General features: G+C 49.8%; 1 protein-coding gene and 1 non-coding gene across 3 annotated transcripts in view; one reads left to right on the top strand and one right to left on the bottom strand.

Annotated features, from left to right (window-relative positions):
• The window catches only part of OLFM2 (olfactomedin 2), a 73,642-nt gene that overhangs the window by 38,698 nt on the left and 19,299 nt on the right, over positions 1-15,645 (top strand). The window lies entirely within an intron of this gene.
• LOC122701153 lies at positions 4,648-4,782 on the bottom strand. Its single transcript, XR_006342994.1, has one exon. It is a non-coding gene; the product is annotated as a small nucleolar RNA SNORA70 (small nucleolar RNA).

Genomic DNA, 15,645 nt, shown 5'->3' with positions numbered 1-15,645 from the left:
GCCTGGCATGCTGCAGTCCATGGGGTTGCAAAGAGTCAGACACAACTTAGTGACTGAACAACAACATAAGAAGGCAGAAGAGGACCAAAGCAAGAAGAGCTGCATGATCTTTGAAATGAAGGGCAACTCCTCTATTGTAATGGAGGGAGGGGCCAGAATGGAGCAAATGTTTGTAAAATATGTCAGGGGAGAAGAGAGGTTATACTTTATGGCTGTTATTTCCCCTGGGAGATCAGGGAACATTGGAGGAAAATGGAGAACAGTTTGAGCCTCCCAGTTTAGCTCAAGTTGCCCCATGACAGTGTGCAGGTGTTCGTTCCCATTGTACCCACTCATGAAGAAGGCCCTCTTCATAGTCTGCTACTGAGCTCCTGGCCTCAGATTGGGCCTCTGAGCCTAGAGAGAGATCAGATGGGGAGGGGGCGTCCAACTCCAGTGTTTGAGTTAAGACTCTTGATGGATTCTCGTAAACTCCCCAACTCTTGAAGATTAATGCTGCTTGTAATAGCTTATCAAGAAAGCCTTGCAATAATCCTTGAAAGACCCATAAAATCCACACTGGTGAATTTTAGATAATGGCATTGGAGAGATAAAATCCCCCTACCCTCATTAATCATGGGACACACCAATCATTTGAAGTGGACATTCATTCAAGAGGCCTAAGCACTTGTTGGGGGAAGTGATCCATGAGTAAGGAGATGCTCAGAAAGAGGAAATGTCAGCTGTGGGTTTACCACCGACTGTTGAAAGTTGAGCTTGGGTAAGGGGACTCAGATCCTGAGATAGACCTGGGGGAAGCTGGGTTCTGAGTCAGAACAGGCTTAACTCAGGTTCTGAGACTGGAGATTAATTCAAGTCCTGCAGAGCAGAGATATACCCATGAGGTCTTAAGATACTCCACTGTTGACTCTGAGACAGTCTAGGGTCAAGCCCAAGCCCTGGATCAGCAAAGAAGTGAACTTCAGTCTAGGGATAGACCAAAGATAAACCTGGTCCTAGGAGACCTAGGAGCCCAGGAATGAACCCAAGTCCTGGATGAATCGAGGCCACAATTCAAGCTTGAGATAGGCAAGGTCAAATCCAGGTCCTCAGATGGACCAGAGTTGAACCTAAGTCCCGAGATGGACCAAGGGCTTCCCTGGTGGCTCAGATGGTAAAGAATCTTCCTGCAGTGTAGGAGACCCGGGTTCTACCCTTGGGTCAGGAAGATCCCCTGGAGAAGGGAATGGCAGCCCACTCCACTATTCTTGCCTGAAGAATTCCATGGACAGTGGAACCTAGCGGGCTCCAGTCCACGGGGTTGTAAAGAGTCAGACACGACTGAGCAACTTAACACTTTCACTTTCTTTCACTTCCCTGAGATGGACCAGTGCTGACCCCATATCCTGAGACCAGAGAAGAGGTTATGAGGGTAGAAAAAGAAAATGTGCTTCTCTTGGTGGGGCGGGGGGATGAGGAGAGCAGGGATCTCCCTACCTGTTGAGCCACTTTGCTCAAACTGTCGAGTACCGCTGACTAATGTCCATTGTAAATGACATAGCATGTCTCAGGACTAATGAGGGGAAGTGATTTTTATTTTCCAATGCCAGGTCATCCTAGGACGTAAGTTGAAACTAGCTCAGGCCCTTGAGCCCAGAAACATATTCAGCAGAGCTGACAGCTTGCGAATGCCCAAGGTGGCCATGCCTCCCTCCATGTTGACTGTGACCACTCTGATGGAGACTAGAGCAGTGCTTTCACTTCACGCAGACTCATCACACACAGGGGGTCAATTCACACTGCCGCACACAGACACACAGCATCCAAACCCATGTTCCTCAAACCCACAGCAACACGCTGTGCACACACATGCACATTGGTACAGTAGCTGTATATAAATCCTTGCACACACACACATGGGCACAGAACGAATCACAAACACACTGCCAGCCAGCCAAGGCAGCGCATTCAGACACAGCCTCATGTTTACCGCAATGCCACGACTCCAGGGGATGTGGTGTTCTTGGAGAACAGTGCCCCCCGGGGTTGTGCAGTGCAGTGCAATGCAGTGCCTGGCCATTCACATTCACGTTTTTTTACCCACCTACAGAGCCTTGCACACTCTTACTGAGTCCCTGTTTTATACACTCGTGTGTGTAGTTCCATACACTTGCTGATGCTTACACTTAGGCCTGTACCCGGCTACACACTCACGTGGGTTCTTGGCCGCACAGACACAGATGTGCCACCCATCCATCTCACACACTCAGGCTCTGTGCCAGTCAGCGCAGGCAAGGCTGTCCTGCATAACACACAGCCCCCAGATCTCAGGGGTTTAGCACAACCAAATGAGCAGTTGCTCATGCTACATGCCGGTTGGCAGGGGTTTCTGCTTCATGTGGCCAACTGCTGGAGGCTTCTCATCCACATGCACTTCCCCAGTTACTGAGGCAAGAATGTGGCAAATCACGCACTGGCTGTTACAGCTCTTCCCCGGAGGTCACTTCCACCCACACGGCATTGGCTAAGGGAAGTCTCAGGGCCACACTGGGGAAGTAGAGTCTTATCCTGAGCCTAAAAGAGAACTGGAAACTTTGTGAACACTTCTACCAGCTGCCACAGTCTCTTTCACATTTGAAGAGATACTCACAGATGCAGGTCCACACACACACACACACACACACTTTATTTCTTCCCTTACGGACTAGTCTTTGGGATCTAATCCCCTCCATGGGACGGGACAGGAGGGGTTTGCCTCCAGAGCTCCTTTGTCTCATCGTATGTCTGAGGGGTCTCCCAGCCCCTTCAGAGCTGGGGGGGGTCCCAGGGTAACAAGTTTCAAAGCCGGAGCTATCGTCAGAGCTGAAAGAACAGCACACATGCCTTCTCTGCCCCCAGGGTGGGCGGTATTTTTCCACAGACACAGGGGAAGAATAGTAATAGGCATTGAGAGATCTCCATATTGGCCGAGAACCTTCCTCATCTCAGCAGCTGCATTGGAAGAGGAGCCCCGAAGGGAGAAGGCAATTCCAGAGAGAGCGCAGTCCTCTCCACCCGGGCGTCCTCTCGTTGCCACCAGGACCCTCTCTTTCCCCTCTCACGGCCCACCCCACTCCTCCTCTGACTACTTGAATATTCCGAGGCAGGAAACTCATGAATATTTATAAGGGCCTGGCAGTGAGGGAGATAAAAAAAAAAAAAACATTTGGAATTTATGAACCAGGATCCGTCTATAAATAACAGGCCTGTGACTGGTGGGGCTCTTCTCTCACCCGCCACATTCCTTCCACTTCAGCTCCAGCCCCATCCAAGCCTCCCCGAGCGGTCCCTCCCCCCTTCACACACACGCACACGCACACACACACACGCGCGCACACACACACAGAGCTTGGCTGTGGATGCGTGAATCCTCGTTGGCCTGTGTGCTGTCACACACACACTTTCCCACACAGCTGAGCACACACACATTCCCACCTGTCTGGGATCAGGTCCGCTGCCTCCCTTCCACACACAGACACTCACATGCAAAATTTGCCTGAACATGTCCAGGCAGCCTCCTCTGGTGTCGGCATCCGGACAGATCCAGGCATTCAGGCTCAGACCAGCAGAAACGACTCAGAATCCCATGCAGTCACACATACACCCAAAGAGACCCACCGAGCGTGGCACTTCCGTTGGTGGGTCTCCGTGTCCTCATCTCTGTGGGAAGTTGCTGAGAGTCCCTGCCTCATAGGGTGTTGGGCAAATTTTTTTTTTTTGGCCATCCCATGTGGCATGTGGGATCTTAGTTCCCTGAGGAGGTATCAAACCCGCGCTCCCTCCATTGGAATCGTAGAGTCTTAATCACTGGACCTCCAGAGAAGTCCTGCTATGCAATTTTTTTTTTTTTTTGATAGGAAAGTAGCAGTTATTGGTGGGTATGAGTATGTGGCTCAGTGGTAAAGAATTCACCTGCAGTGCAGGAGACGTGGGTTCCAGCCTGAGATGAGGCTGATCCTGCTTAGTGTCCTCTCCCTGACCTGCCACCTGCAGTGCGTGGAAAAAGAAGGCATTAATGTTACCAGAGGGGCTTCCCTGATGGCTCAGCAGTAAAGAACCTGCCCTCAATGTAGGAGACGCAAGAGATGAGGGTTCAGTCCCTGGGCTAGGAAGATCCCCTGGAGGAGGGCATGGCAACCCGCTCCAGTATTCTTGCCTGGAGAATCCCATGGACAGAGGAACCTGACAGGCATAGGGTCGCAAAGAGTTGGACATGACTGAAGCGATTTAGCACACACTCATGAGTAAGGTGGGGACAGCAGCCAGGCTCTCGTGAGCACAGGGCCCACCATTTGTCCAGAGGGCCATGATTAAGGATGCATTTGACCCCGCAGCCATCTGGAATGAGCCCCTTTTCTGCCACCTTTTTTCTAAGTTCATCCACGTTAAACTTAGTAAATCCTCACTTCTTGGAGATGTAGATCTTCTGGCGGCCAGGGAACTTGAACTTGGCCCTGCGGAGGGCCTCCTTCAAACACTCCTTGTTCTGCAGCTCGGTGCGGGGGGACATTATGACCTGCCCAGTGTGGACCCTGGCCACTGTGCCCTGGGGCTTTCAAAGGCACTTCACACCCCTGTCTGGAGGCTAGACTGGGGCTAGCATGCCATTCATGAATGTCTACTGGAAAGGACTGTCTCCAAGGTCCCTTAGGGCAACCTGTATAGACAACAGGATGCCTACACTACCAAGGGGGCTGCTGTTTGCAGCCCTTGCACACTGGGCCCCTACGGGGAAAAGGGCACAGCTGGATTAATTGGCAACAAATATGCACATTTTTTAAAGTAACCAATGAATACCTGTGGTATGCAAGGTACTATCCTAGGCACTTGGTGATACCGCAGTGAACAAAAACAGGTGAAGACCGCTGCCTGACATTCCAGAAAAGAAGGATAACACGCAAAATTAATGCGTAAATGATGTAGTGTGTTGGAAGCTGATAAAGCAAAGAAGGAAATGAGTGGTGCTGAAACATTTGTTGTTCTGACAGGGGTGAGGTGGGGGGACCGTCAAGGAGGTCTCTTGAAAGAATGACATTAAATAAAGGAAATGGAAGGACATTTTCCAGGCAGGGGGAATAGTGGTTGCAAAACTTGACGTGGAAGAAGTGTGCCTGGGGTGTTGTAGGAACAGTGAGGGGGCCTGTGAGGCTGGAACAGTGAGTGAGGGGGAGCATAGAGGAGGTGAGGGCAGAGGGGTGACAGGGGCAGATTATGCAAGGCCTTGTGGGCTGTGGGAGAGCTTTGCTATTTACAACTGAGGGTGGGAGTCATAGAGGCTTCTGGTCAGAGGGAGAATATGATCTGACTTATGCTTGTAGGCGGCCTCTAGCTGCTGCAGGGGGGAACGCTCTGTGGGTGGCGAGATGGGATCCAGGGGACCAGGGCAGAGGTGACTACACTATGTCCATCCAAAGAGCAAAAAGTGCACAGATTCTGAGTGTAGAGAAGTAAAAAAATATGGGTTTCCCAGGTGGCGCTAGTGATAAAGAACCTGCCTGCCAATGCAGGAGATGCAAGAGACGAGGGTTCGATCCCTGGGTTGGGAAGATCCCCTGGAGGAGGGCATGACAACCCACTCCAGTATTCTTGCCTGGAGAATCCCATGGGCAGAGGAGCCTGGAGGTCCGGGCTAGAGTCCATAGGGTTGCATAGAGTCAGATATGACTGAAGCCACTTAGCACACACACACGTAAGAGAAAGAGACATTTAAAGTTGTTTCTAAATGAATGCATTCAAAGGATTCGTTCTTTAATTCCAGAAATGTTTATTGCGCACCTACTGGGTGCCAGGCCCCGTTCTGGCTTGCAGATACAGCAACACACAAAGGGATAAGCATCCTTTGGATGCTGCCCTTGGAACGCTGACAGCATCACAGGGGAGACAGACAAGAAACAAGATAAATTTTAATGTAGGGTCAGGGGGCAGTACATTTTATGCAATAAAATGCAGCAGAGCAAGCCTTGGAAAGTGATAAGGGCTGCACATTGTAGGCTGGGTGGACCGGGCAGAATTGGGGATGCATTTTGAAGCGAGAGCTGTTCTCGGGATTAGCTGATGGATGGCATGTGTAGGTAGAAATGACAGAACCTGGTGCCTGGGTGTGAAGATGAGCTTTGAAGGGACACTCACATAAATGCCCTCTCCTGTTGGAATGTTCATCTTAGGTTGGGTTTATGAGAAGCAGAACCCAAGACGGGGGTTTGGAGCACATGACTAATTGTGAGTAGGGGGAGGAGTAAAGAGAAGTGGGACCAGGAAAGGGGACTCAGGTACACTGGCCTGATCCACAAGGATGGGGGGAGCTCTGGAATGTAAATTGCATTGCCGAGGGGTGGGCTTTGGCATCAATCAACCATTGGCTGCTCCTGGGGTTGGAGGAAGCCTCTGAGGCATCTCAGGCATGTGGTAGCTCCCAAAAGCCAAGGGCAGGTCTCCAGAGAAGGTCAGCAGTGCTAGCTCTGAGCTTCCACTCTCAGCATCTGTGGGGCGGGCGTGCCCCATTATAAGAAGATCTGGGCAGAGCCCCAAGAACATCTACACCCCCAGGCTCTAACAAAGAGGGTCACGGGAACACCAGGCATTTATGCCAATCACAGCGCAGATGTCTGACACCAGAACCCGTTCTTAGCTCTCTTGGGATGAAAATCAGGCCAACTTGGCACCGGGGCTCCCCCGACACAGCTGAGATCCTTTCTGGATTCATTAACTGCCGGAGGCTCAGCCCTCCGCTTCCCAGACTTACCTAGGAATTGCAGAAGGGAGCTGTGAGGAAGAGATACAGCCCGGAAGCAGTTCTGAATAGCTCACCTCATTCTCCCACAGTCCTAGAGGAAGGCACCGCCATCACACCCATTTGGCAGATGCGGAAACGGTTGCACAGAGAAGTTGAATCACTTGCCAAGGTCACTTAGCTAGAAACTGGAGGAGCCGGAATTGGAACTCAGGTCTTCATGGTCTGGGATCTTTGTGCTTCTGAGACACATTCAACTGCCTTAGACCCCATGTGTGTTAGTCACTTAGTCTCCAGGCAAGAATACTGGAGTGGATTGCCGTCCCCTTCTTCAGGGGATCTTCCTGACCATGGGATCAAACCCAGGTCTCTTGCACTGCGGGCAGATTCTTTACTATCTGAGCCACCAGGAAAGCCCACCTTATACCACGTGAGTGTGTGCTAAGTCGCTTCAGTCGTGTCCGACTCTTTGCAATCCCAAGGACTATAGCCCGCCAGGCTCCTCTGTCCATAGGATTATCCAGACAGGAATACTAGAGTGGGTTGCCATTTCCTTCTCCAGGGAATCTTCCTGACCCAGGGATCGAACTCATGTATTTGGCATCTCCTGCATTGGCAGGTGGGTTCTTTACCACTAGCGCCTCCTGGGAAGCCCTTAGACCCCATGACCCCTTTGAAACCTGAAACCCCTGCCTTCACCTGAGTAGGGATGGGAAGAAGGGAGGAAATCCCTGAGAGAATAGAACAGAGAGTGTGTGGAGGGTGGGAGATGAGGAGGTCACCTAGAGGACTCAGAGTAGGTAGGAGGCATTCATTTGTTCATTCATTCATTCATGTCCTGATGATGCCTGCCTATTCTGTCCAGCATGTGCTGGTGTTGGGGCCACAGCGGGAAAGAGCACCTAGTTCTGCCCTTTCAGAGCTCATAGCCTGAAAGAGCACGCAGACACTCACCCAGGCAAGAAAAGCTATGAGATATAAGAACCTCGTAAGAAAGGAAGGGTGGGGACTTTGGAGACACACACAGAGGGGACCTTGACCTATCTGCAGAGATGGGGAGGCTTTTCAGGGGCAGTAATGTTTCAGAGGTGGCCTTCCCAGGTGGCTCAATGGTAAAGAATCTGCCTGCTAATGCAGGGGATTCGGGTTCAATCCCTGAGTCAGGAAGATCCCCTGGAGAAGCAAACAGTAGCCACTCCAGTATTCTTGCCTGGGAAATTCCAGACAGAGGAGCCTGGTGGGCTACAGTCCATGGGGCCAAAAAAGTCAGACATGACTCAGAGACTAAACAACAATGTTTACTCTGAACGCTGAAGAATGCAGAGAGTTTGGACAGTCCTGGGGTAGCTGGTAGATGGCAGAGTAGAAACACCAGCCTCTCTACAGCGCCACAGAATTTGGTTCGTAATTCCAGCTCTACTACTTAATTTACAGAGCAAGCAGCAGCACTTCAGGGTCTTAAAAATTATTGTACACATGTTTATTGAGCACCTGTGAAGTGAAAGCTGCTCAGTCGTGTCTCTTTGCGACCCCATAGACTGTACAGTCAATGGAATTCTCCAGGCCAGAATACTGGAGTGGGTAGCCTGTTCCCTTCTCCAGGAGATCTTCCCGACCCAGGGATCGAACCCAGGTCTCCCATGTTGCAGGTGGGTTCTTTCCCAGCTGATCGCCACCAGGGAAGCCCAAGAATACTGAAGTGGGTAGCCTATCCCTTCTCTAGGGGATCTTCTCAACTCAGGAATCGAACCAGGGTCTCCTGCACTGCAGGTGGATTCTTTACTCACTGAGCTATGAGGGTTATTGAGCACCTACTATGTGCCAAGTGCTCTTCTAGGCACTGGGAACATGGTCGTGACCAAGACATAAGGTCCTTGTATTTGTACACCTCTTCCCTACGGGGTCATACACCACACCAGCCAACAAATATAGTTTGATCTCTGCTGTGACAAACAAGTGCCAGGCAGAGAGTTGGGGACTGAGAAAGTCTCCTTCCCAGTTAAGAGTCACCTAAGTTTAATGTGGCTGATAAGGGACTAGTCACCAAAATTTACAAACAGCTTAGGATGCTTAACAGCCTCAAAACAAACAGCCCACTCAAAAAATGGGCAGAAGATTTGAACAGACATTTCTCCAAAGAGGACATACAGATGGCCAACAGGCACATGAAAATATGTTCAACATTGCTAGTTATTCGAGAAATGCAAATCAAAACTACAATGAGATATCACCCCACACCAGCCAGAATGGCTATCATCAAAAAATCCATAAAGAACACATGCTGGAGAGGGTGTGAAGAGAGGGGAACCCTCCTTCCCTGTTGGTGGGAATGTAAATTGGTACAGCCACTATGGAGGACAGTATGGAGGTTCCTTATAAAACTGAAAATAGAGCTACCAATGACCCTGCAATCCCATTCCTGGGCATATTCCAGAGAAAAACATGATCTGAAAGGATACATGCACCTCAGTGTTCACTGCATTGGCTGTTTACAATAGCCAAGACAACCTAAATGTCCATGGGCAGAGGAATGGATAAAGAAGGTGTTGGGGTGTGTGTGTGTGTGTGTGTGTGTGTGTGTGTGTGTGTGTGTGTGTGTGTGTGTGTGTGTGTGTGTGTGTGTGTGTAATGGAATATTACTCAGCCATTAAAAAGAATGAAACAATGCCATTTGCAGCAACACAGATGGGCCTAGAGAGTGTCATACTAAATGAAGTAACTCAGACAAAGGAGAAATATCATGACATCTCTTACATATGGAATCTAAAAAGAAATGGTACAAATGAACTTACTTACAAAACAGAAAGAGGCTCACAGACTTAAAAAATGAGCTTACGGTTGCCAGGGGGAATGGATAGTTAGGGAGTTTGGGAAGGTTATGTACCACTGCTATATTCAAAATGGATAACCAACGGGGACCTATTGTATAGTACATGGAATTCTGCTCACTGTTATGTGCCAGCCTGGATGGGAGGTTTAGGGAAGAATGGATACATGAATATATGTGCTGAGTCCCTGCACTGTTCACCTGAAACTACCACAACATTTTAATCAGTTATACCCCAATACAAAACATGGTATCTGAGGGAAATTGACCCCTGAAAACTACATTTCCCAGGTTCCCTTGCTCACTGGCTTCCTGTTAGATTTGGCCAATGGGAAGCCGTGGTAGGAGTTGTAGGTGGGAGGAAGAGAGAAGTTAGGGGATTTCTGTCCCTGTTTCTTAGCTGCAGGCAGTGATCTCGTGTCCCCTCCTTGGGTCCAGCTCAAGTAACCCCCTTTGCCCTGCCAACCTTGCAGCTTATTACAATTGCTATTCTTCTGATCACTTTACATTCCCCACTTCCCTCATCCAGCCCCCTGGGTCCTTGGCACCCATAGGGTGCCAATAACACTTCCCATATTAAATTTTCTCCATGGAACCATCTAGCATGGCTACCGTCTCCCAACAGGCTGATGGCATGTCAGGTTCTACTACTTTCCTCTCTGACCTTTGACTTAGGACACCCCCTACATCCCACAACTGTTGTGAGATGAGAGGGGATGACCCTAGCAGGGGGTGACCTTGCACACTTCTGTTATTTCTTTTAATATTGTTTTGTTTTCCCTGTGATTACTTTTAGGATTATCTTTAATTTATGGCAAGGGATGTGTGTGTGTATGCTTAGTTGTGTCCGACTCTTTGCAACCCCAAGAACTGTAGCCCACCAGGCTCCTCTATCCAGGGAGTTTTCCAGGCAAGAATATTGGAGTGGGTTGCTGTTTCCTACTTCAGGGGACCTTCTCCACCAAGGGATCGAACCCAAGTCTCTTGCGTCTCCTACAGTGACAGGCAGATTCTTTACCACTTCACCACCTGGGAAGGCCCCTGCCTTTTTAAAATTAATTAATTTGGCTGCACTGGGTTGCAGGATCTTTCATTGCAGCACATGGGCTCTCTAGTTGTGATGCATGCGCTCAGTAATTGCATGGGCTCAATCACTCTTAGTTCTGAGATCAGGGATCAAACCCATGTCCCCTGCATTGCCGTGCAGATTCTTAACCACCGGACCACCAGGGAAGTCTCCTTCCACAGATCTTTTCACTCGTGGTTTGAAGCTCTGCCACTCACCTCCCCCACAGTCCTAAGAGGTGGGTGCTGCTGTTGGCCCTGTTTTAAAGATGGGAAACTGAGGCACTGTGAGGTTCAAATTGCTTGCTGAAGGTCACGTGGCTAGGAGGTGACTCTGGGAATTTCCTCGGACATAGACGTGCATGCATAATGCCGCCCAGGTGACTCTAGTGGTTTACCTCCCTGCCAATGGAGGAGATGCAAGAGACTTGGATTCAGTTCTGGGTTGGGAAGATGCTACAGGGAAGGAAATGGCCACCCACTCCAGTATTCTTGCCTGGAGGAATGACAGAGGAGGAGCCTGGTGGGCTACAGCCCACAGGGTCAAAAAGAGGTGGACATGACTGAAGCGACTTAGCATGCACGCACGCACATGAATGGCACTTGGCAAGGCTGGAGATAATGTTAACCATTCCATATGAGGCCGGATCTCTGGTGAGTGCAGGTGATGCTGAAACTTCACTTTGGACGGACGTGGGAGCCAGCAGCCACAATGCGTGCTGATTGAAGGCCCTTCCGAGACCCGCCACCTGGCAGAACAATCCCCAGGCTCCTGCTGGCTCCTGTCCCAGCCCCGGAGGAGAGGGGGCAAAGGGCCTCTCTATAGCAGCTTTGGCTGGGAGCAGCTGCTTCATGCTTAGCAGGATCGATTTCCCTTCAAGTGGCCCATTCTCGCTAACAAAGGGCTCCGGTGACCCTGGTGGCCAGCACTGCCTCCTCCCCTTTCTGAGCGGAGGATGTGCCTTGTGGCTGGGGCTGTTTTCTCTGAGATCTATTTCTTTGAAAGCTCTGGAAAACTCCAAAGCAGGGGCTGAGTCAGCCCCGTGATGTGTTCAGTTGAATCTTGCTGGTGGATTTTTCTGCCTCTCTGTCTCACCCTGGCCGATCCACCCTCAACGATCTTCCTGACCAGACCTTTTCCCTGCTCACACGTGGTTATGGGCTGAACAGTTCTCCCTCTCCTCCATCACCGCAGATTCATATATTTGTTTTGTTTGTGGCTGCGCTGGATCTTTGTGCTGCCGGCTTTCTCTAGTTGCGGTGCTCAGGATTCTCACTGTGGTGACTTCTCTTGTTGTGGAATGCGGGCTCAGTAGTTGCCCCTTGGCATGTGAAACCTTCCTGGACCAGGGATTGAACCTGTGTCCCCTGCATTGGCAGGTAATTTCTTAATCCCTGGGCCACCAAGGAAGTCCCACATCTGTACTGTTCTTAGTGCTGTAGTACAAGTGGGGAAATGGAGGCCCAGAGTGGTTAAGTCATTTGCCCAAGGTCACACAGCTGAGCTGAGAGTGGAACTCAGGCAACCTGGCCGCAGAGTTGGCCCCCTGAATCACCATGCGCTGTTGCCTCACCTTGGCTGGGGGAATTGAATGCCCATCTTTGAAACCCTGGAATATGTATCTCGGGTGTAACCAAATGATCAAAGCTTTGGACGCCAAATTAACTTGCCACCCCCAGAGGCGCCCATAGAGCCTCCGGAAGTCAATTTCAGACAGTGCTGATGCTTCACTGTCCCTGTGAGTTATTAGCCAGCAAACTGTCACCTCCTGACTGCGCTGTCCAGCCTTCAAGGCCTCCCTCCCTTCATCCCTTGCCCAGGAGCCTCATAGCGAATGCTTCCATTTTGTGCCAGGGCGTCCCTGGCTTCTAGCGTGAAATTCCTGAGCCAGCCACGGAAGATCAATTTCCCCCAAGACGACCTTTTCCACGCACTGCTGCATTGATTTCAGGAATCCAACCTCAGCCAATGGGCCCATCCCCCACAGCGGGGGCTGTTGGCAGCAAATTTATGCCCAGGCCAGAAATTGAATTCCTGTAAGTCAGGAGAAGTGTCGGAAAAGCTCACCCAGGCTCATTTTTACTTCTGACAAACTTCAGGCGAGAGATTAAACCTGGCTCGGTGTCTTTCAGCTGCAGGGACCGTGGTTGCGGGGTTGGTGGGGGGGGAGCAAGATGACCTCGACGTGTACATTTTTCTTCCATTCCCTGGCTGCACCTTGGCCTCCCAGAGCTGAGGAATAAAAAAAACAGTGAGACTCCCAATGCCTGCCTGGCTAAAGGGCATTCCCTCTTCTGACTAACTAATGTTAAAAAGGAGCACGCTGTGTGTACCCGGAGGCAGGTCTCTTGATCCCCGTGGCAAATATTGAGCCATTCAGAGGGATGGGAAATAAAACTTCTAATTCATTTCTGGGTTTCCCAGGTGGCTCAGTGGTAAAGAATCTACCTGCCAATGTAGGAGACACAGGTTCGATCCCTGGGTTAGGAAAATCCCTTGGAGAAGGAAATGGCAACCCAGTCCAGAATTGTTGCCTGGGAAACCCCATGGACAGAGTAGGCTGGTGGGTTGCAGTCCATGGGGTCTCAAAAGAGTCAGACACAATTTAGTGACTAAACAGCAACAATAACAATTCATCTCCCTCACCAGCCATGCCACTTTTTCCACTAGGTCCTGAGGCTGCTTCAGCCTCGGCAAACTTCTCAGGGTTCTTCTAATTAAGCTTCCTTGGGCTATGACAGAGAGGACATCAAAATGTGGATAATTCCATAGTTCCCTCACCCCTCCACTCCGCCCCTGCCTGAAGGCTGGGGAGGGAGAGACAGAGAAATCAAATGATAGCACTGGCAAGGAAGAAACCCCCATCTTGCTAGAAAGATCTCTCTCACTTGCCTTTAAAAATGAGACATCTGATGCAGACGTAGCCACTTCCCTTTGGTACAAAAGCCCCTAAATATTAAAGAAATGAATCCTTGATGTCTACAAAGAAAGGATCAAAAACGAACCTTTCTGAAAGGAGAAGAGCTTTTATTTCTCTGTGAACTTTTCTAGATCTAGCCTCTGGCAGGAATGCCTGCGGAACATAGAGTGCGGAGGATAAAGAAATAAATGACTGTCATTCATGTGTTCATTCATTCAGGAACTGTCTGTGCAGCAGCTACTGCATGCTAGGCATCAGGCTGGGAGCTAGGGAGACCTCAGGGAGAAATTAGAACCTGGTTCCTGCCCCTTCAAAGCCAGTGGGACCTGCTACAGAATCTCTGATCAGTAGTCCTCAAAACTGCCAAGGTCATGAAAATTGAGGAAAGATGGAGAAACTTGGACAGACCAGAGATTAAGGGAGTGCTACAACTAAATGCAATGTGGGACCTGGATGGGAGTCTGGACCAAAAAAGGGACATGAGTGGAAAAACTGGTGTGTGTGTGCTCAGTCGTGTCCGACTCTTTGTGACCTCATGGACTGTAGCTCGTCAGGCTCCTCTGTCCATGGGATTCTCCAGGCAAGAATACTGGAGTGGGTTGCCGCTTCCTTCTCCAGGGGATCTTCCCAAACCAGGGATCAAACCTGGGTCTCCTGCATCGTAGGCAGATTCTTTGTTGTCTGAGCCACCAGGGTACCCCTGGAAAAACTGGAGGAATCTGAGTAAAGTCTGAAGTTTAATGAGTGATGTGCCTGAACTGGTTTCTTAGTTGTGACCAATGTCCCATGAATACGTAAGAGGTTAGCAACAAGGGAAATTGGGTGAGGGGTGTATGGAAGCCCTCTCTTTACAACTTTTTTGTAAATCCAAAATCCTTCCAATATAAAAAGTTTATTTTTAAGAAGTCAGCAGGAAGGACTTCCCTGGTGATCCAGTGGTTAAGACTCCACTCTTCCAATGCAGAGGGCAAGGGTTTGATCTCTGGTCAGGGAACTAAGAGCCCACATGCCTCACAGTGTGAGTCTGTGCTAAATCGCTTCAGTTGTGTCCGACTCTGCAACCCCATGAACTGTAGCCCGCCAGGCTCCTCTGTCCAAGGAATTCTCCTGGCAAGAATACTGGAGTGGGTTGCCATTCCCTCCTCCAGGCAATCTTCCCAACCCAGGGATAGAATCCATATCTCTTACATCTCCTACACCGGCAGGCAGGTTCTTTACCACTTGTGCCACCTGAGAAGCCTGAATAAAATAAAATAATATATAAAGAGTTAAATAGTCAGCAGGGGACATAAGACAGTTCTAGAACAGTGCTGTTTCCATTTGTTGTGTTTCAGTCACTCAGTCATGTCTGACTCTTTGTGACCCCATGGACTGCAGCACGCCAGGCTTCCCTGTCGATCACCAACTCCTGGAGCTTGCTCAAACTCATGTCCAGTGGGTCGATGATGCCATCCAACCATCTCATCCTCTGTCGCCCTCTTCTCCTCCTGCCCTCAGTCTTTCCCAGCGTCAGACTCTTTTCCATGAACTGATATAAAAACTCCCACTGACTGGGCTTTCACAATGTACCACACAGTGTGACTAACTCTTGACATGTACTAATTCATCATTTTGACAAGAATTTTGAGAAGCCTGGCCATTATGATCCCAACTTTTAGATGAGGAAGCAGAGGGGTGAAGAAAGGCACAGAGGGGTTAAGCTACTTGCCCAAGGTCACACAGGAAGAAGTAGATCAGAATTGGGGCTGAAACAGCCTGTACTGATGAACTCTATAGCCGCCTGTTCATGCACAGGTATTTAGTGAGCGGCTAAGGTATCTTAGAGGCTGATAAGAGAGACAGAACTCTTTTAGGGCTTTCAGGGATCTTAATTCAAGCAATTGGTTAGTTTTATTTGTTTATTTTTTTGGCTGCTTGGTATGCAGGATCTTAGTTCCCTGACTAGGGATTGAACCTGTGTACCCTGCATTGGAAGCTCAGAGTCTTAACCACTAGACCACCAGGGATGTCTCTTTCCATCCTGTCTCTCTCTGCTGAGGGCATGCAAATACTTATCTCCAGCCAAACCCTCTCTCTTCCTCGCC

Source organism: Cervus elaphus, chromosome 9 (assembly GCF_910594005.1).
Source record: "Cervus elaphus chromosome 9, mCerEla1.1, whole genome shotgun sequence".
Classification (NCBI taxonomy): Eukaryota; Metazoa; Chordata; class Mammalia; order Artiodactyla; family Cervidae; genus Cervus; species Cervus elaphus.
Note: the sequence above shows the minus strand (reverse complement) of the source record. Positions and strands in the feature narration are given on the sequence as shown.